Source organism: Gouania willdenowi, unplaced genomic scaffold, assembly GCF_900634775.1.
Source record: "Gouania willdenowi unplaced genomic scaffold, fGouWil2.1 scaffold_98_arrow_ctg1, whole genome shotgun sequence".
NCBI lineage: Eukaryota > Metazoa > Chordata > Actinopteri > Blenniiformes > Gobiesocidae > Gouania > Gouania willdenowi.
The window spans coordinates 7,472-28,174 of NW_021145263.1; the positions used below are offsets into that span (position 1 = coordinate 7,472).

Sequence of the window (20,703 nt, forward strand, 5' to 3'; positions counted from 1 at the left end):
ACTGTGGGATAAAACTGGTACTGGGCTTAACTTTAGACATGTTGATCCTAAATACCTGTTTTAGGTATTACCACTCACTCCTCTCTGTACACAGCCACCACTTTTATAGCTAAGCTCCACACTGGTCACCAGACTGGTTTGATTACACAACACAATACGCACAATATACACAACTATAACATCACATCTCACTCTCACTTTACAATAATCAGCTCTTCTCCACCCTTTCCATTTTCTACCTTGACTCCCTCTTCCCTGTTCCCTTCCCCCCATCTAGGTGTAACACTGCCCTTTCTTTTTATGTCCTCCTTTATAAAGTATGTCTTACCTTTCCTTATAGGGAGGGCTGGTGATGGTCACATTATACAATAAAATAAATTATTTTATTTAATTACACTAACAAAACATGCATTGCTGTCTATGAAATATTGCATTTCTTGTAATGTTGACCTTTAACAGCATGTGCAGACAAAGAGAGAAACAAATAGTATTGTTATGTCAAATCTGGAAGTTTTGTTTTTTTTTCACAAAATGTGAATGTCAATAGAAAAACATTTTATTCATAAGTATTTAAATTAAAAACAATCTTTGATGAGCCAACACATCACTATCTATCTTTTATCAGTATCTTGTTTTTGTGCAATGCTTTACTGTAATAATATTAATAATTTGTATTTGAAACCTGTTACTAAAATATTTAAATCGGCTTTTATTTACTTGTTTGTGTTATTTTATATGTGAAACACTTTTATCAAAATTAAATAAAATGTCTAAAAAAATTAATTTTACTCATGTTTTCTATTTATGTAAAGCGTCTTTGTGGATATTGTATAGACCATTATGTAAGTGTTTGAAATTATTCTGATAATAATAATATAACAATATTGTAAATATCAATTGCTTGATATATAAAACACCATATAAGGGGGGCCAAAAGAAAACCTGTCCTAGAGCACCAAAGAGGCTAGTGTTGTCATTGTGTTAGTGGCTAGTGGTATTATAACATGTAAAATAAATATATTTACTGTCCTCAATATAGATGTAATTGTTTTAGCAAAAGTGTGAAATGGTAGAAGTTCTAACATCCATTGTTCCTCACACCAGCCTCACAGTAAATAGTCAGTCACCAGATTATCTGGATACTATTTGGACTTTAACACTGTTAAGATCACCTACACCATAAAACAATGAACTTTAAACGTGAGCAGCTTTATACGAGCTAAAACATCCACACACTGAATGAAAACAGGAGCAGAAAACTGCTGAAATAAATCCTAAACAGTCCTATTGTGTGAGGAGACCTGGTCCAGGACCTGTGGAGGAAAACCACTGCACCAGTGGACTTCAGTTCTCCCTCTAATTTACTGTAAATATCCAAATATCTCACAAACAGAACAAGATTTATTTGGTTTTTCTGTATTTATGTTTTAGTTTTAAGTCAGTAAAACAAAATAACCACTGTTTATTTGTTATTTTGATTAAGTTTTAAAACGTAATAACCACAGAACGAAGGGAACATGTATAACAACTGTCTTTAGCCTGTTTTTATGAATATTCATAAACTACTATCTAACTGCTCCCTGGGTGTCTGTAGTTAGCAGCCCACTGCTAACCCTCTGGAATAATGGGTCAAAATACAGAGAATGAGTGTGTGATCAATAAAGTTACATTATTTTATTTATTATTGATCAGTTGATTATCCAGATGTGTCGCTGGTTTGGCTGGTCCTGAGCTCTACGTCTGGTGTCAGCAGTGAAAGTGTGGAGATGTTATCTCTGTGTGGCTACCGTTAGCTGGAGGTTAGCTGTGGGCTACATGGTGCTGTGGTGTGATGGACGTCTGATGGTGGCTCAGAGTGGGAGTTGTTGTGGTAGAATGTTCTCCTGTGCATCAGGACTTAAGGCCTGTCTGAGGGAATGGGTGAGGAAACTCCATGACTTATTTACCTGTGATGTACCATGGTGATAATTGATAGACAGAAAGACATCATTACATTATGTTACATGTACCGTAATATGCAATATTACCTTAAGTTGTTTAGATTTAAACTGACTTGTAGAATACTTGTACTCTATTTTCTTCATCAGTACTTTAAACATATTTTATTTTTATTCATAATTGTAGTTTTAAATTATGAATGTCTTTTAAATCCTCTTTTTGTGTATTTCTATAAACATAACTTTGTTTGACTGGTGCTCAGGGAGTATGGAGGACCAAACCTGCCAAACGTATAAATAAATAAATGTATTAATAAATATTGGAATAAATAAATAAAAGAATGAATATATAAATAAAGAGATGATTAAATGCATGAATAAATTAATAAAAACTGGTAAATAAATCTGACATAAACAAATAAATGTCTTAAATTGATTTATACATTTATTTATTTATTCATGTATTTATTTCTACTTTTATTTATTTCAACATTTATTTATTTCTACTTTTATTTATTTCTACTTTTATTTATTTCAACATTTATTTATTTTAACTTTTATTTATTTCTACTTTTATTTATTTATTCATGTATTTATTTATACTTTTATTTATTTCAACATTTATTTTTTTAACTTTTATTTATTTCTACTTTTATTTATGTATACATTATTTTTTCAACATGTATTTATTTCAACATTTATTCATTTCCACATTTATTTATTTCCACATTTCTGTGTCCGTATACTAATGAGGTAGGAGGGACTAACCTCAGTCTCATTCAGGATTGGTCAACTGAGCGATCCAATCAGATCCACTTCCTGTTGCAGCAGATGGGTGTGGCTTAGATGAAGAAGTAAAGATGGCTGATTTCAGAGTTTTAGTGAATGACTTACGAGCTTTAGCTGATGAAGTTGAAAACAATTCACCAAATGACGACCTTCACTTTTATCTGGATAGTTTTATTAACAGCTTAGCTCAGCTAAACTCTGATATGGATTTAGAAGTTGACCCAGCAGTGTTTGATGGTCTGGAAGAAATTTACCACCAGTTGTGCATCTTCTCAGAGACTGAAGAAACAACCTTCAGATGCCCCTCCTACTTTTTACCCCCATATGATTGAGGCTCACCTCCATTCAGAGAACACTGCTCTGGACATCACAGAGATGTTCAGTGTGAGTGAGAGAACAATTAGTGTGAGGATGGTACATTATGAGATAAGGTCATTTTAACCTACTTCTGTCAACATCTGTTTTGTAACTCTTGCTTGTTTGAAAGTAGCAACAGTAGAACTATATTTGTGTGTAAATATTACTCATGTTAATGTGTATTAATAGTAGGCTAGGCTAACGTTGCATTGCTATTCCATTTCAATACTTATATTATGAAGCTATAGACTGGTCATATTATATGGCATATGTTCAGGTTCTAATGTCATGTAGACTACACAACAATTAGGCTACATTAAAACAATCTGGTCTGTTTTAACAGCACATCAGCCCTTGTCCTTAATATCAGCTAATGTATAAAGTCATCTAGTATTGTTTTGTCCTTGTTATCTCTAGCATCTGTCCAGGTTAGCAGTAGTTTTAATTTAGAGTTCAGTAAAACTTACTTTGTCAAAACAAGCACAGTTGTAGCTATAGTGTGCTAATATATGTACATGTTTGATCATTAAAAATAGGCTACATTATTATTAGTCTATGAGTTTTTATTACATACAATGGTTAGATCATTTCACAGACAGTTTTCATTTCATGTCTATTGTGACCTTTCTCATTGTTTTGGATAAACAGAGTCCATGATTTATTCACTACATTGTAAGACAATGATTTGGATGAAAGTATAACCTACATTCTGCAGCTCCATCACAACTGTGGATACAAAATGATGGTTGGACACCTGAATACACAAGGCATACACATACAAAGTAAGTATTATTAGTATTTAACCTAAATTGTTCTGGGATTATTCATCAATAAATTGGTATTTGTCCTACTTGCTGATTTATTAAGATGTCAAAAAGAAGCTTCTTTACTGACAGTCATTCTAGATTTTTGGCTATTTGTGAATTTTCTTCCAGGTTTGGGAATGATTAACAGTTTAGATATTCTTTATCTGTGTTTATTGTATACATATTCATACCTTGTCCTTTCTGACTCATACACTAACATTTACAACACATGAAAGCAGGTTTATGGTCCTTGATTAATATCTGGTCAGTATGGGGTTTGAACCCATGACCTTGGCGTTATTAGCACCACGCTCTGACCAGCTGAGCTAACTGGCCTATGAAGCTGCAAAAATGTGTGAGTTAAAACGATCACGGTTCTAAACACCTAGAAAGTTGGCAGGTGAAAATTCAGCAGTACTCATCCCTTAGCTTAAAGCTGCAGTATGTATTTTTTTTTTAATGTTATTTGGTCAAAAGTCCATAATCATCTTATATATATAGCATATTGTAATCCAAAGTGTTCTGAGTAGACAGTGAATCTCTTCTCCTTCTCCAGATTCTGAAAATGAAGTTTATCAATACAGATTATCATACAGATTGATAATCTGGTCCATGTGATTATAGAGAAGCTAGGAAACAATAGCAGTAATGATATTTATTAGGATATACTTTTTGCATGTCTTGCAGGAACCTCCTTATATATCTTTACAAGTGTCGTGTTCTGATTCACCAAGCAAGAAGGAAGAGGTGTTGAGCAGAACAAGCTACAGCTAAAGCCAAATTAAAGAGCACTATTTAGTAAAGGACTGACTGTTACATTTATTGATAGACTTTATTTATGGACAATTTATCAACTAAAATATATCTTTTGGTATGAAACATCATATTTGAAATGAGAAAAGGATCTTTGTGGATTCATCACCTTTATGAAGGAACATGTAAAGGTCTGTAATACCAACTCTCACACAAGTCCAAATAGTGACGCTGACACTTTTTATATCAATGGTTCAAAATGGAAGAACAACTGTGTGGTTTATATAGAGACATTGATGAAGCCTTGGAACATTTATTCTATATTTGCCCAGAAACTAAAAGGTTTATGTGTGACTCTCTAAAAATGAACAATATTAATACTTTTGAATGATAATCTTTGTAAAATGCCTAGTCAGCTGATTGAGGCTGTGTGTGTCAGACACTTTCTGTATCCACGGACCAATCAGATCATTCATTCATTCATTATACACTTTCATTATACACTGTGGTGACGCTGACAGCCTCAGCAGGAACATACAGCAGTTGTGCTGCTATACACAAAGTGTGGGGGTCCTTTCTCACCCCTGTCACAGGAGCGTGCACGTAGCCAGGCTGAAATCACCTGGGTTAAGAGAGTGAGTTGATATCTCAGTTCATAGTGCAGCTGCTCTCTGACAGAGAATGTTTGGTTAGGTGAAACCCGCTAACAGAGATAAATCCAGGATATACGTATCCAGCTTTGTAGTACAGGCCCACAGAGCTACACATCTTTAAACTACAGATGATCGCTTCATCTTCATAATAAACATCTTTAGAGGAACAAATGTTTACACAAATAATGTGTAGTAGAAGTGGTGTTTGTGTGTCTTTTTCCAACACATGTGACTTTGTGACACAGAATCAGTGTGAACGCGTCCCTGGGGCGTTTGTGTGTAAACTGTGTGTGTGTGTGTGTGTGTGTGTGTGTGTTTTCTCACCCTGCAGCATCTGTGGCTTCAATCCTGAACTTTAATGCATTTTTAATTTATTTTAATACACATTTTTCCACTTTCAAGACACTTACAACTCCTTTCCACCACTTTTGCATCTAATGTCACATGTGTTGACCAATTATTGTCACTTTTATCCTTTTTCATCGTATTTCATGATTATTTTTGCCAATTTAACCACATACACCATTTGTCATGCCCATTATATGAAAGTTTAAACTAATTGTTCCAATATTGACACTTTGAAAACACTTTTTCTGTCCGTTTTTGTCCATTCTAATTTGCAACTTTGGTTTTTAAAATCCCATTTGACAACTTTTTCCACTATTTTTGGTCATTTTCAACCAATTTTTTTTATGATTAAAACAAGGATTTACATCTTTAAGATGACTATATACTATGGCCCAAATAATAGTAAACATCCTGCATAACAGTGAATATTATTCAGATAAATAAATACATGTGTTTATCACATAGAACGATGGACCTTCATTTTGCTGACTTCATGGATGGGCCCCTAATGCTCTGTCTCCTCGTCTCTCTCACACACACACACACACACACACACACACACACACACACACACACACACACACACACACACACACACAGGCTTGGGGAGTAATGGATTACTAGTAACAGCGTTATGTAATCTGGATACAAAAATAATGTAACTATAATCTGTTACAGTACATTTAAAAACATGTAATCAGATTACCAGTATTTTTATTAAAAATGGGGATTACTTAGTGGGATTACTTCTTCAAAGCAAACAGAATATACACCGTGCAACAGATACACAGAGTGCACACACACATTGTGACACTTCGTAGCACTTCACCATAAACGTGAAACCAATACTGCCTGCCTAGCTGTTTACCATCATGACTCAGGAGTTTTCACTGCATGAAAATTCCTGAGTCACTGTTTGCTGTGACCACACCAAATAAAACATGGAAAGGTAAATTACAAAGATGAATCCAAAGTTAACTTCTGACACAAACTCTCTACACCATAGACTGTAAACACACATCTCCACTACGCATCCTCAAGTTGCCTTCACTGACTGCCAACGCTGTAGGAATTAGGAACATCTACAACGGACACATCCAACAAACAGCAGAGCTGTTACAATATAAAGCTATTATGCTAACAGCTAACTTATATGATATTGTGCAGTAACATAACAGCTGTATATGTGTTTGTTGTGTCTATCACTGCATGATGCAGAATAACTGCATTTGTTTGTCTAAGAAATAATTTTCAACAAATTGAATTAAAGTCACTTCCTGTACATTACATGAAAGACATGCTGACACAGCAAAAATAACTAATAATTAACTATGGAGCATGTTATTACGTAAAACATCTACTTTATGGCACTTTTTTCCTGTAATTTTTTAATTAATTTAAAACCAGAATCAGGAAAACAGAAAAACCAGAAACAGAAAAAAATAAAAACCAAATACAAAAAAAATGGTGTATTTCTGATTGTTTTTAAAATCAAAATAACAATGGTAACACATTATATCATTTTGTTTGTTTGTCTTTTTTACAAAGTGCAGTTGATTCTATATCTATATCATAAAAAATCTGTGACTGCAGGTGACAGATAGAACACATTTTTGTGGAGGTACGTCTTTTAAATTAACGCATGCCTCGAGATGCGTTCAAAGTCCCTGGAAAACCCAGAAATTTGTAAAATATCCCCACACAGCCCTGACACCACGTGAAAACAAAAGAGGACATGTCTAAAACCAGACGTATGTCACCATACATGTCATCATTATTTAATAATGAATGGAAAAAATAAAAATGCAGTGTTATAGTTTGGTCACTTGGGGGAGATTTATTAAGTTTTATTGTTATTAATATATGGACTTTTGGTATTGTTTACCATATATGCATTGATAAAGGAACCTTGGGATGAAATATTAATTAGAACATATTTTCAAATTAATATCAAAATAATAATGACTCACTGGAACATATCTGTAACCTTTACACACCCAGAAACACAATATATTATTACTGTAAATATCATGTCTGCTATTAAAAACTGTATATTACAATAGTTAGCATATTAGCACACACTTAGCTATAATAGAGCTTTTCATCTGTAAACCCTTCTTAGAAACCAATGATCACACAATGTGTTGCCTGTTATCTCACGCTACGAGGTGACTATTGTTGGAATTGTCCCTGTATAAATAAAGTTTCATTGAATTAATATGTGACCTTTGACAAATAAACAGTGGTTGCAAATATCAAACTACTTCTGTGTAACTCTATTGTAGTCCAGTCATCACATTTATAAACTATCTTAGTCATCTAGGATCTGTGCACCCTCAGAAAATCAGCTGCTCACATTATTTTGACCTGAAATCATCTGATTTTCCACCGTTTGTAATTCTTCTCCAGTCTGCATTGACTCCTCCCACCAGAGCGTCATGTTTAAGGGAAGAGGAAAATGAAAATGGATGATTTATTATTTATTTTATTTATGAGTTAAAAATGCAGCTATATTCTGAAAATGAAAAAGAATTCAGGTTAATGGATTTTAAATTGAATTATGGTACAGATATACTTCCATAGTTTATACAGTTGACGTAGCGTTCTTATTCTCTATTACAAGTTCACAGAGAAGCTGCAGTGTTTGCAACTGTCGTCACCTAAAAAAGACAAACAAACTAAACAATAAAATATGTTACCATTGTTATTTGGATTATTGTGATTTTAAAACCAATCAGAAATACACCGTTTTTATCTGTATTTGGTTTTTACGTTTTCCTGTTTCTGGAAATCATTGGTTGAAAAATAGGTGAATGTCAAGCAGCATTTTGTCAGGTCTGTTGTGTTTGTTTTTGTTTGCAATGCCTTTGAATAAGTTGTTTTGTGCCTGACTTGGCTAGCTACGCCACAAGTTTTCCCTCAGTGTCCTTAGGTCTCACATGTTAGATGGACCTTGAACTGAGACATGTTTGAATACTTTACATTGTAGTGTTGCACAAATGTTTGATCATTTTGTTTTTGCCTTCTTCACGTGACAAATCACAGCACTTTATACAGCAGCATATTATGTGTTTTGTTCATTGCTGTTTGTTTTGCTTGAAATAAAAGTCTTAAATTGTCTTAAATTTGACATAAAAAGTGTGCAGCAACCACTGTTTCTGGTGTACGGTTCATACTGTTAATAAATGTTGATGGTACTCATACTCCTGGTTGTGATTCTGATAAGATGTTTATTCTAAGAACAAAAACTGGTTATAAAATTTTGGTTTTAGTTTTAATATAGATTTAGGTTTATTTCAAGATGAGTCAACTTGTATCAAGAAACAGCTTAGTCATTTTTCAATAATGCTGAGTAATTTTTTACTTAGATTAGTTGTTTTCTTCTTGTTCCGAAGCTTTCATTTGCATAAATTAAAAAAGCAAAAAAATTTTTAACAAGAATTATTTGTTTATATTTAGTATATTTCACTTGTTATTGTGTTGTAGGAAGTTTGATTTCAAGTAATTTAATCTAATAATCATTCATTTCGGCTTATTTTAACCCTTTAGACTATTTATCTTGCTAACCACGACATTAATTCTAATGAAATTCAGTACATCTACACGTCTGCTATATGTTGTCACCACTAAAAAAATCAGGTTGGTCCAGGCTGATTAAAACCATCCCATCTGAGCTGGGACATGAACTGATCCATTTATTCACACATTAGTTCTTCTAATGTCTTTAAACACTTTTATTGATACACAGACCTGGTCAGAGCAGGTTACACTCCCAGTTAGGATCATGGAAAATAACACAACACAACTTTAGACTTTTTTTAGACCTGTGTCCTGGGTATGATGGGTTTATGAGGTGAACAGTACTCAGCCATGTTGGGAAGTCCAGAAATCACACAGCATCTCACGCAATCATATTCGCTGTGGTTCATGCCAGAAAATACCACAGACCAAGTATTTGTAGTGTCGTCATAGCACTCAACAATTCTGTTTAGTCTTCTACAAGAGACAACAAAGATCTTCTTGTTCATCACTGCAATGTCAAAGTATCTGTGTGTGTGGACCATTTCAGGGACATCGTACCAGGTGTTGGTCACTGGGTCATAAGCCTCAGCAGACCTCAGATATCTGAATCCATATCTGCCTCCAACTGCAAAAATGTGGCCCATATATGCAACGACTCCAAGTCCACACCGAGGTGTTCCCATAGGAGTGATCAGTGTCCACTGGTTGGTGTCTGGGTTGTAATACTCAGCAGTATTCAGTACTCTATTACTCCATCCTCCACATATGTAAATCTTGTTGTTCAGTGTGGTGCAGCTGGCCTTGATCCTCCCTTCATTCATTGATGCAATGAACGTCCACTGGTTGATGTTGGGCTGGTAGCGTTCAGCAGTTCTGTGTGGGATAGCATCATTATCCCTGCAGCCTCCCATAGCGTAGATGTATCCCTTTAGCACGGTAACACTCACCGAGTACCGTGACTCCTGCATTGGTGACATCTCCTGCCAAGTGTGTGTGACTAGGTTAAACCTCCACACTCTGTTAGAGGGGTCGGTCCAACTAAAACCACCACCCACAATGTAGAAGCATCTACCAAGGAAGACAGTGCTGTAGAGGAATAAGTGAGTCATGGGATTCTCCAGACTAGGATGAGTGTGAACTGTGATCCAGCTGTTAGTTCTGTAGTCAAAGGCCTCTATGGTCTTAGAATATATTCTAAACATCAGTAAGACGGCGTTTGGCAAACGACGGCAAAACAAGGTGTTGTTGATCCCAGACTCAGAGCAGAGTAACGAAGGTTGAGACATGACTTTAAGGGTATCAGAGACCAAGAGGTGGGACTCAGGGTTTGTTTTTACCACATCATTGTTAAGCACATTGTCTGTGATGTAACTTTTGTCCATCAGCCCCAGTCGTACCTTTGGTAACAGAGTAGAAATGGCTTCCTGTCGTTCCACAGGCATGTGGTTTATCCATCTTAAAACACTTTGATAAACTGTGCTCTCCTGGGTCACAGTAAGGTCATCCTGACCCAGGATATCAGCCAGCTCCTGCTCCGCAAGCTGCAAAAACTCTTCACAGAGTGAAACTTCCTCAAAATTCTCACAGATAAAGTGAAAGGCCTCATACTTCAGTTGAAACAAAATGGGAATATACCAGACTTTAGTAAACTGCCACAGCCCAATGCATTTTTCTGGACAGAGGTGATCCTTCAGAGCTTCAAAGCATGTTTGTTCCAGACTCTTTACATTGAACTGATGCACTTCCATCATTAGATCAAAAATGTAACTGTTGTCAGAGTGACAGAGATAAAGTAAATTCACTGAGTCCAAGGAGTTTGTGGGTTATTGTGTCTCTCTCAGAAGGGTTTCCCTCATTAAAGAATACTCAAGGTGCTGCTGAGTCCTTTGATGTGTGACCAGCTCCTGATGATGTCATCAGCAGTGTGATGATGTCACAGTGAAATTCACACTGACATTCCTTCTGCTGGCTCCTGATTGGTGGATGGCATGACAGGTTCTGCGTTCTTTGATATCTGTGTGTGTGGGTGGGTGGTGGTGGTGGTGGGGGGGGTGTCTCAGCTATCAATCAATCAATCAATCTTTTTTTGTATAGCGCCAAATCATAACCAATGGTATCTCAAGACACTTTACAGTAGAGCAGTCTTAAGGACGGACTCTTCATTTTATGGATACACACATATATGCATATATACGTATATACACATACGTATGTATCCCACACCCAACATGAATTCATCATGGCGGCAAGGAAAACCTTCTGTTAAGCAGCAGGAACCTTGTGTGGATCCCATTCCTATGATGAACAGCCATCCACGTTATGCTGTGTTGGGTGTGTGCAGAGGAAAGGGTGGAGACAGAGTTGTTGAGACTCTGTAACTCCACACTGAGGATCCCACGGACCTGCAAGACAAAAGCCAGAAGGAGTACAGGAGCAAACACACAAGGGAAGAAGCAGACATAGAGTGTTAGAGAGAGGAATGGGACCCTCTCCGGTCCCTCTCTAACCTAAATGACCTCTCTCTTAACGCCCTCTCCAACCTCTCTCCAACCGAGCATGCCAGACCTCCCCCCCCGGCAGTCTATGCCTAATGCATCTTAACTATGAGCTATGAGCTGGTTCCTAACTAAAAGCTTTACCAAAGAGGAATGTTTTGAGCCTAACCTTAAAGGTAGAGAGGGTGTCTGCCCCCCGAACCGTGGTTGGTAGATGGTTCCAGAGAAGTGGGGCCTGATAACTGAAAGCTCTTCCTCCTATACTACTTCTAGAGACAAATGGAACAACAAGTAGGCCAGCATTTTGAGAGCGTAGTGTTCTGGGGGGATTGTATGGCACTACAAGCTCCTTGAGATAGACTGGTGCCTGTCCATTTAGGGCTGTTACGGCTGAATTTACGGTTGACCTCATTTGGAGACATGATTTATTGCTCTGGTTGAATGATGGAGTCCAGGCGAAGCATTGATGGTTTTATAAAAAAGGGTTTATTCTAAAACTAAGAAAAAAGGTACAAGATGGAACAAAGTGAAACAAAATTAGCGTCCGTCCAGGCGGACGTCCGAAGGAAGTGCCGCGCCCCCTAACAGTTTCAAAGCTTAAGCTTTTTATACAGATAAGAGCAAAGTTCCACTCTGGGGTAAGGAGGAGGGGAGAGTCAGATGCCCAATAGTGGAAAGATTTGAGGATGATGAAGACGTATATGTTATGAAGAAGATGTGCGCCACTCTTATCTCCTTGATAGTGTGTGCTGCATGCGAGCAGAGACTCTGGCCTTGGCTCTGTGCACTGAGTACGCTCTGTACTGTTTAATCATGATTCAGCTGTTCAAAAGTGTAAAGAGTAATGGAGTCGTCATGTATTAAAACATGACAAATTGTACACATGAACATACATTTGACGATATGATGATGAATATAAAAATGACCATAACATTTCCCACTTTTGGTCGCCTCAACGACCAAATCAAGAAACAAAATTATTATATTCCACCTTTGCTGTCTGTCAGGGTTAACCATTAGCATCGTTATTGTCATACATTGGATATATTCTTCTTTTGTGAGGCACAGATATATCAAGAAAAATGTGGAAATAAACCTTAAAAAAAACTTCATCATTATTATCAATGGCATGAATCATCAAAAATCATCCTTTATTACATCTAGATAAGCAAAAATCATCATTTGCATCAAGGACATCACTCGTCTTCATCGGCTGAGTTCAGTGGTAACTGGGGTAACCAAACAAAACAAAACAAAACAAAATAAAATAAAATAAAATAAAATGAAATGAAATGAAATGAAATGAAATGAAATAAAAGTTTAGGGGTGTTAGGGTTAGTTAACTAACTAAATGAATAGTTAGAATGGCCAGGAATGCAGAGACAGGTCAGAGGTCAGGATCTGAGAGCTTTTCAGATCCTGAAAGGTGCTGCTGCACAATCACACAATGGTTAGGTGTGGGTTAGTGAGCTAGCTCAATGTTATCTGTAGCATTCGCACGCGAGTGGGAAAATATGAGGCTGAAAGAAAAGCAGGAAGTATTAATTCGATTTTCTTTTCCTGGAGTAAGAAGAAGCATAGCTGGAGTTGCAGTGATTATCTGTGGTACGTCTACTTACCTGGTGAGAAGCAACAATTTGAGAACCACTGTTTACAAGGACATGCAAGTCGGACGGAGAAGGACATGCAAGTCGGACAAGTGTGGAGTGTGGTTACATGTCTTCTCAAGATGAATACATACAATTGGGAGACATGGAGATGTGAGAAAGCTAAATAAGTTTAACCAAATAAATAAATGATGTTATTTATTTATTTAAATTGTTTGTTTCATTTTTCTTTGCTATCTCTTATTTGTGAAGGAGAAATCTTATTCTATCCTTTATTTATTCTGAATAATGTTAACACTCCACACCTATTTACATAGCCTAATTCTTTTATAGAGCTGAATTTGTCAGTTCATTTATTTCATTATTTTCCCTCATAATTATTATTTGAGATGTAATTTACTTAATTTTGAAGGTCAATTGGTGGCAAAAGTGTCTCCTATTCTGTGTCTGAACCAGAATTTAGCAAGATTATTGGCCCTTTAAGGTTAGACAGAATTAAAGTTAAGTTGAGTCGAACAATCATATTGTCTTTTGCTCTCTGTATTTATCCCATTCGTAGGGGTGACGAGCCCCAGCACGGTTTGGAGAGCTTCCTTAAATGCTTGGAAGTTACTTAACTTTAAACTATCTCTTATTTCAATCAATTATCAAGAATTTCAGGAGGACCCTTTTTAAATCTCAGACGACCCAGATTGGGCCACCAACCCAATGTTGAGAACACTTAATTTTTCCCTTAAAAGTGTCTAAACCCAGTGAAGGTGTTTTATGGTCTTGCACGCTAAGTGCTGGTGGAACAAGAAGAAAATGGTTGGAGGGTTTGAGGTATATTTTCCTATGATAAAATATAAATCAAGAAATCAGAGGGACATTGGCCCCTCCCTTCCCTTTTTTACATAAGAATGCATTTGGATTCTTAAAACCATATGATAAATATCATTGGAAAATTACTTATCTGATCATTTTGGATGTGTCTCCTTTTTCCTCTCTCTTGTGTCCGCCTGCCTTTGTGCCCTCCAACCTCCTCGACCTCCTCCTCCTCAGCCTTAAAAGGTCAAAGCCAGGGTCAACTGTACGCTCCCTTTGGAAATTTGAAGATCTGTCCCCACTTTTGCAGTTGGATTGGAAGTCTCTGTAGTCTCTGGAATAGATATTATGTTAGAACATCCACAAAATGTCATATTGTCACGTGTCTATTTCAATCTATTTCCCCTTTGCTTCCCCGTTATAGTTATGGACAATACTTCCCTTTAATTCTCATCCTTCATCATAAGAGCAGTGACCAGGCATGGCGGCGAAGGGGTAGGATCGGAGTCGAGAAGGCGGTGGCATTGTCTGTTAGGAAACACTCAGAAACAGAAAGAGAGGAAAACATTAAGACTTAAATGAATAATTTAAAATATCTCTTTTCTTTAGTTGGATCTGATTCGTCTCCTTTGAGTATACAGCCAGCGACCTGTATTTTGGAAAAAGCTACACAATAACAACAACTAAGACGAAGACATAGACAAGTGCACACCACAACGAGTATACACATATAACAACAAAAACATGGACACTGAACATGAACAGTAAGGTCAGTCAAGGTCAAAACCAGTCATTCCACTGAAAGTGGTATCATATATAAAAAAAAACGTCGTTTGGTGTTTTTAAACACCCAGAAAAAACCTTTAAAACCTGGTAACTTTTTAGAAGGCCCAAGGCCTAAAACCATATTTTTTTAACAAGCAGCAGTGTTTTCTGAACACCCCACTACATAATTGGCAAAAACAGGGAGAAGATCTAGTGCATCAAAACCCAGGAGGAAAGGAAGATGAAACAGAGGAACATGTGTAGTCAAACAGCCATTCATCGGTCAATCACTCAGTGACACGTCCACGGCACATTCGCACTCACAACGCGGTTCTCTCAGGCATACGTAACGTGTCATCATTCAGTCATTCATACACCGCACACGTTCATGCCTCAATTTTCACGTCCATGCATTCACAAGGTTTTGTTGCATAGTGTCTAAGTAGAATATAGGTCTCATCTAACCCACCAGCGGCGATAGCCAGTCCACCTCCTCTCTCGGGGTCAATGAGCTCTTATTGCCTCCCCATGCTTGGCAACCTTTTAGTGTTAATTAATTGCTTTTTACTGGTATCATCTGATTACTAAGAGGTACGCTCCTTTTTACTTCCGCCTTTGCGGAGTCTACACTTAAATTATTGCCCGCGGTACTGACAGTCTGCTCATCTGCTGATCAGGCAGGAATCGCACAGCCGTGTCTAACTCAACAAACTCAACCCCGGTACCAAACCTGGGGGAAATTCACCCGCCGTCCGTCTTCAGAAATGTAAAAAAGAATCTCTGAATCAGCAGGGCTCAACCACCGCTCTTGAAAATAAGAGTTTGGGAGAATAATTCAACCTCAGTACCAAACTGAAGGAAAATTTCGCACAACTGTCAGGACTTTATTGGGCACCTCTAAGATTGAACGGAGCACGCAACCTCTAATAACCCTCACTCTAAGGGAACGTAGAAATTTGTTCAGAACGGTATTCGGTTACCAAGCATGTATAAAATCAGGTGGACAACTATCCCCCGAAGAGTGCTTTCCCTAGCAAGGTTTATCCTTTTTCTGCACATTAAACCAGGACTTCTTGTTTGAAAAGTAATTGCCTATGTACTCATAGCAACTAATGGGACATTTTTTCTCAGGAAAAATTTGGTACCCCCCCCTGCTGTCGAGTGGCTTTGGGCCGGCCAGACAGTCCGACGCGGTAAGGGGGAGGCGCGCAAAATGAAAACAATGAATGTTGAACTAGGCTGTCTGTCGCAAGCAGCTTCAAAAAGGGTAAGGTACAGATTGTTTACGAGGGTATCGGTCAAAAAATGTCAAAATGTAAACTTGGTTGAGGCTGCAGTCCTCAATCTCTGTCTCAATTTTCCTGAAATTGAGTAAAAACAAAAGAGAAAAAGAAGAATCGTTCAGAAATAACAAAGGAGAAAAACGTGTGAGCTCAAAAAAATCATGGCCAATAAAAATTAAAACTTCAGCTCCAAAAGCTGAGGCAACAGAGGGCTCTTTCTTCAGCGGATGTAACCATATCTTGCATTGTGGGGGGGCCTCCCCTCAACAAGAGAATAAATGAAAGAAAAGCAAACAAAAACAACCTTATCAGTAACACTATTTTCTTCCCTTTTGTTTGTTCTTTTCTCATAAAGGCAACATAATGAATAAAAGCAAAGATAAATGATGGGCACACATGGTCTTATGTGGCAAACAGAAGGGTTCTGTTTGAAGTTCATAGTTATGAATGTGGGTGTGTGACTGTATGTCTGGTCTGTCTGCGTGTGAGAGAATAAATGAAAACAAAATAATCTAGTGCACAGTCAGAAGATAGAGGGGTTAGTATTGTCTTATCGAAGGAGAAGCTTGTTGGCTCTTTGCTAGTTGTCCCCCTCCATGCCAAAGTTCAAGGCTAAGGTGATATAGCACTACCACCAAAGGCTGTGGTGGACTTCTTGTTGCTTGGTATCCTTGTGGCTTTTGAAACAGTGTCTTTTTTGGTGAAGATTTCCAGCAGACGTGTGACCAGTCTGCAGTTGCTGCCCATCATTCAGGCAGTAGTCGTGGCGTTTAACTCGCAACTCATTGGTGGGGGAGTCTCCACTCCGACGCCCACAGGTTCTCAGTCTTTGATGATGGGGCAGGATGTGTTAATCCCAGCATTGGCATGCGGCCCATTCGTAGACGATGAAGAGTTGACTTGGGACTGAGCGAGTTATTTCAGCATTGCTTTGCTGAATGGGAGTTGAGTCCTTGAGTCCTGAAAGGTCACAGACCTTTGATTGTCCATTTCCTTCTGATGCTTGGTCCTTTGAATGATGTTGACATTTCATTAGCGTAAGAGTTGAAGGTGATTTCATTCTTTCATTGAAGATGTCGTTTCTTCAGGGGGGCAACCACAAAGCCAACAGAAACTAACATTGAAATAATAAAAAAATGATAATGATGATAACAGTAATATTAAAATAAAATAAAATGAAATACTGTATTCATCTGTGTGTGTGTGTTTGAGTGTGTGTTGCTCATATTCATTTTAGAGTGAACCCATCAAACATGAAATCAAAATAAAATTTAAAATAAAAAATAAAAATAGTGTCTGCGTGTAATTCTGTCGGCAGGGGGAGAAGTGAGAAATCACAATGTTGTGTCACAAGTGTGTAGTGCACTAAACTGGCCAGTGAGGGGCGCTACCTCTCTCTCTTGTGTGTGTGTGTGTCTTCTCCCTCCCTCTCTGTGCGTGGGTGTGGCTGTGCGTGTGCGCCCGTGCGCGTGCTTCCCTCTCTCTTTCCTTTGAGTGTGTGTGTGTCCTCGTTCTGAGAGGAAAAAAAAAAAAAAAAAACCAGAAACACAGCAGCCCGTGTGTGTGTGTTTGGCTCTCTGTGCGTGCGCGTGCCTGTGCGTGTGCGTGTGTGCGCTTCCCTCTCTCTCTCTGTGCGTGGGTGCGTGCGTGCGTGTTTGGCTCTCTGTGCGTGCGCGTGCGTGTGCGTGTGTGCGCTTCCCTCTCTCTCTCTGTGCGTGGGTGCGTGCGTGCGTGTTTGGCTCTCTGTGCGTGCGCGTGCCTGTGCGTGTGCGTGCGCGCACTTCCCTCTCTCTCTCTCGTGTGTGTGTGTGTGTGTGTGTGTGTGTGTGTGTGTGTGTGTGTGTGTGTGTGTGTGTGTTGAGAGAGAGAAAAAAAACCAAAGCCGGCTCTCTCTAAAATGAGAGCCTTAAAGCCAAACAACCATTCACAAAATAAAAACAAAGATAAAAAAAGAAGTAAAACTCACCGAAAGCATGATCTGAGTTCACATCATACCAAGATTGTATATGCGTATGCATAAATTATTTGTTTATTGGGTTGTTCATCTGTTTGATTCACAGAAACACAATTTAGGTTAGGTTCGGGGTTTTAATCTATTTTGCTTTCGGTACAGAGGTGAACTCAGATCATGGCACCGCTGGGATGTTTTGGAAACTTTGGTTGCCTGTCTATCTGTCTGTGGGTGTCCGAACAAAACCAAAGTAAATAATGACCAGCCGTATTTTATGCCTAAACAAAATATCCGAGCCCGAAGAAAACCAGAGAGAACCTACAGCATTAAAAAGTAACCATTTGAGCCTTTCTCATGGCACAGTTCACTGCATCAAAACACAGAACAGCTGAGGATCAAAATCAAAGCTCAAAGCTGAAAATCAATACAATGCTTGACTGGTTCCAAAAAAATCAACACAGAGCGAATATATATGTAAATGAAAATTTATATATATATGTTTATAAAGGCAGCTTTACCTTAGTCCGAATTGGTGTTTGAGGTTCAACCGATGGTTCGTGCTCCAGTCTCTGTCCGAGGGCGGACCACCGCGGGCCAGCCCCGGGGCTTCAAGTGTGTCGACCCAGTGCTGGTCCACGGTCGACGCCCCACAGAGCAGAAGATGGATTCAGTTCGTCGACGCCAATTGTTACGGCTGAATTTACGGTTGACCTCATTTGGAGACATGATTTATTGCTCTGGTTGAATGATGGAGTCCAGGCGAAGCATTGATGGTTTTATAAAAAAGGGTTTATTCTAAAACTAAGAAAAAAGGTACAAGATGGAACAAAGTGAAACAAAATTAGCGTCCGTCCAGGCGGACGTCCGAAGGAAGTGCTGCGCCCCCTAACAGTTTCAAAGCTTAAGCTTTTTATACAGATAAGAGCAAAGTTCCACTCTGGGGTAAGGAGGAGGGGAGAGTCAGATGCCCAATAGTGGAAAGATTTGAGGATGATGAAGACGTATATGTTATGAAGAAGATGTGCGCCACTCTTATCTCCTTGATAGTGTGTGCTGCATGCGAGCAGAGACTCTGGCCTTGACTTAACTAACAGAACATGACATTGGCTCTGTGCACTGAGTACGCTCTGTACTGTTTAATCATGATTCAGCTGTTCAAAAGTGTAAAGAGTAATGGAGTCGTCATGTATTAAAACATGACAAATTGTACACATGAACATACATTTGACGATATGATGATGAATATAAAAATGACCATAACAGGGCTTTATAAGTGAGAAGAAGAATCTTGAATTGTATTCTATATTTTATGGGAAGCCAATGCAGAGAGGCTAATACAGGAGTAATGTGATCTTTAACCTAAATTGTTCTGGGATTATTCATCAATAAATTGGTATTTGTCCTACTTGCTGATTTATTAAGATGTCAAAAAGAAGCTTCTTTACTGACAGTCATTCTAGATTTTTGGCTATTTGTGAATTTTCTTCCAGGTTGGGGAATGGTTAACAGTTTAGATATTCTTTATCTGTGTTTATTGTATACATATTCATACCTTGTCCTTTCTGACTCATACACTAACATTTACAACACATGAAAGCAGGTTTATGGTCCTTGATTAATATCTGGTCAGTATGGGGTTTGAACCCATGACCTTGGCGTTATTAGCACCACGCTCTGACCAGCTGAGCTAACTGGCCTATGAAGCTGCAAAAATGTGTAAAAATATGGTTGAGTTAAAACAATCACGGTTCTAAACACCCAGAAAGTTGGCAGGTGAAAATTCAGCAGTACTCATCCCTTCGCTTAAAGCTGCAGTATGTTTTTTTTTTGTTTTTTTTATGTTATTTGGTCAAAAGTCCATAATCATCTTTGAGCATATTGTAATCCAAAGTGTTCTGAGTACACAGTGAATCTCTTCTCCTTCTCCAGGCTCTGAAAATGAAGTTAATCAATACAGGATGGATGTCAGCCAATCAGAGGTCTTTCTACCAACACAGCAATCTTATGAGCTGTTTTAAGCATTACTATTGGCTGCTGGAGCTGCTCATTAAAAATCAACGTGTGTTCTTGATCTGAGAGTAGAGAAAGTCCCATGGCTTCGTATTCCAGCAGAAATCTGAAACGTGACTTTTGTCAAAACAAGAGGAAAAATGAAGACTGAGGTGGAGAAGCAACAGAATAAAGGCACAAACATGTTCATGAGGAACAGAGTCACAGAGGTTCCTCTGACTCTGTGTGTGTGGTGGACTTCACTTGATCTGCTTTCAGTCCGTGCACAGTCTGCCCTGAGTCAGAGAGAGTGATAACAAACGAGATAAATAGCTTGTAAAACTAAGAGAAACATTATCTAAGGTGGAGACAGAGAACAGACACATTTCATCTGCAGTGTGGAGTGTGTCTGCTCTGATCAGCTGCTTGTGTGAGGATCACACACACACACACACACACACACACACACACACACACACACACACACACACACATGTTTCGGCACTTAAACTCGTTGTTTATAGTGCTTCAAGTCACGGCAAAGTGTTAAGATTTATTTTCCGATGGTAGCTTAATTTATCAATGAACGTAATGTTACAAACGGAAGTGTGTATTTTTTTTTTTTGGTACACGGTTACTGTTAC

At 38.1% G+C, this 20,703-nt stretch overlaps 2 non-coding genes across 2 annotated transcripts; both read right to left on the bottom strand.

Moving 5' to 3' along the window:
* Positions 1–4,151: 4,151 nt before the first annotated feature.
* On the bottom strand, positions 4,152–4,225 carry trnai-aau (transfer RNA isoleucine (anticodon AAU)). The gene has a single exon. It is a non-coding gene; the product is annotated as a tRNA-Ile (tRNA).
* A 15,468-nt stretch (positions 4,226–19,693) lies between these two features.
* Positions 19,694–19,767, bottom strand: trnai-aau (transfer RNA isoleucine (anticodon AAU)). The gene has a single exon. It is a non-coding gene; the product is annotated as a tRNA-Ile (tRNA).
* Between the last annotated feature and the right edge of the window lie 936 nt (positions 19,768–20,703).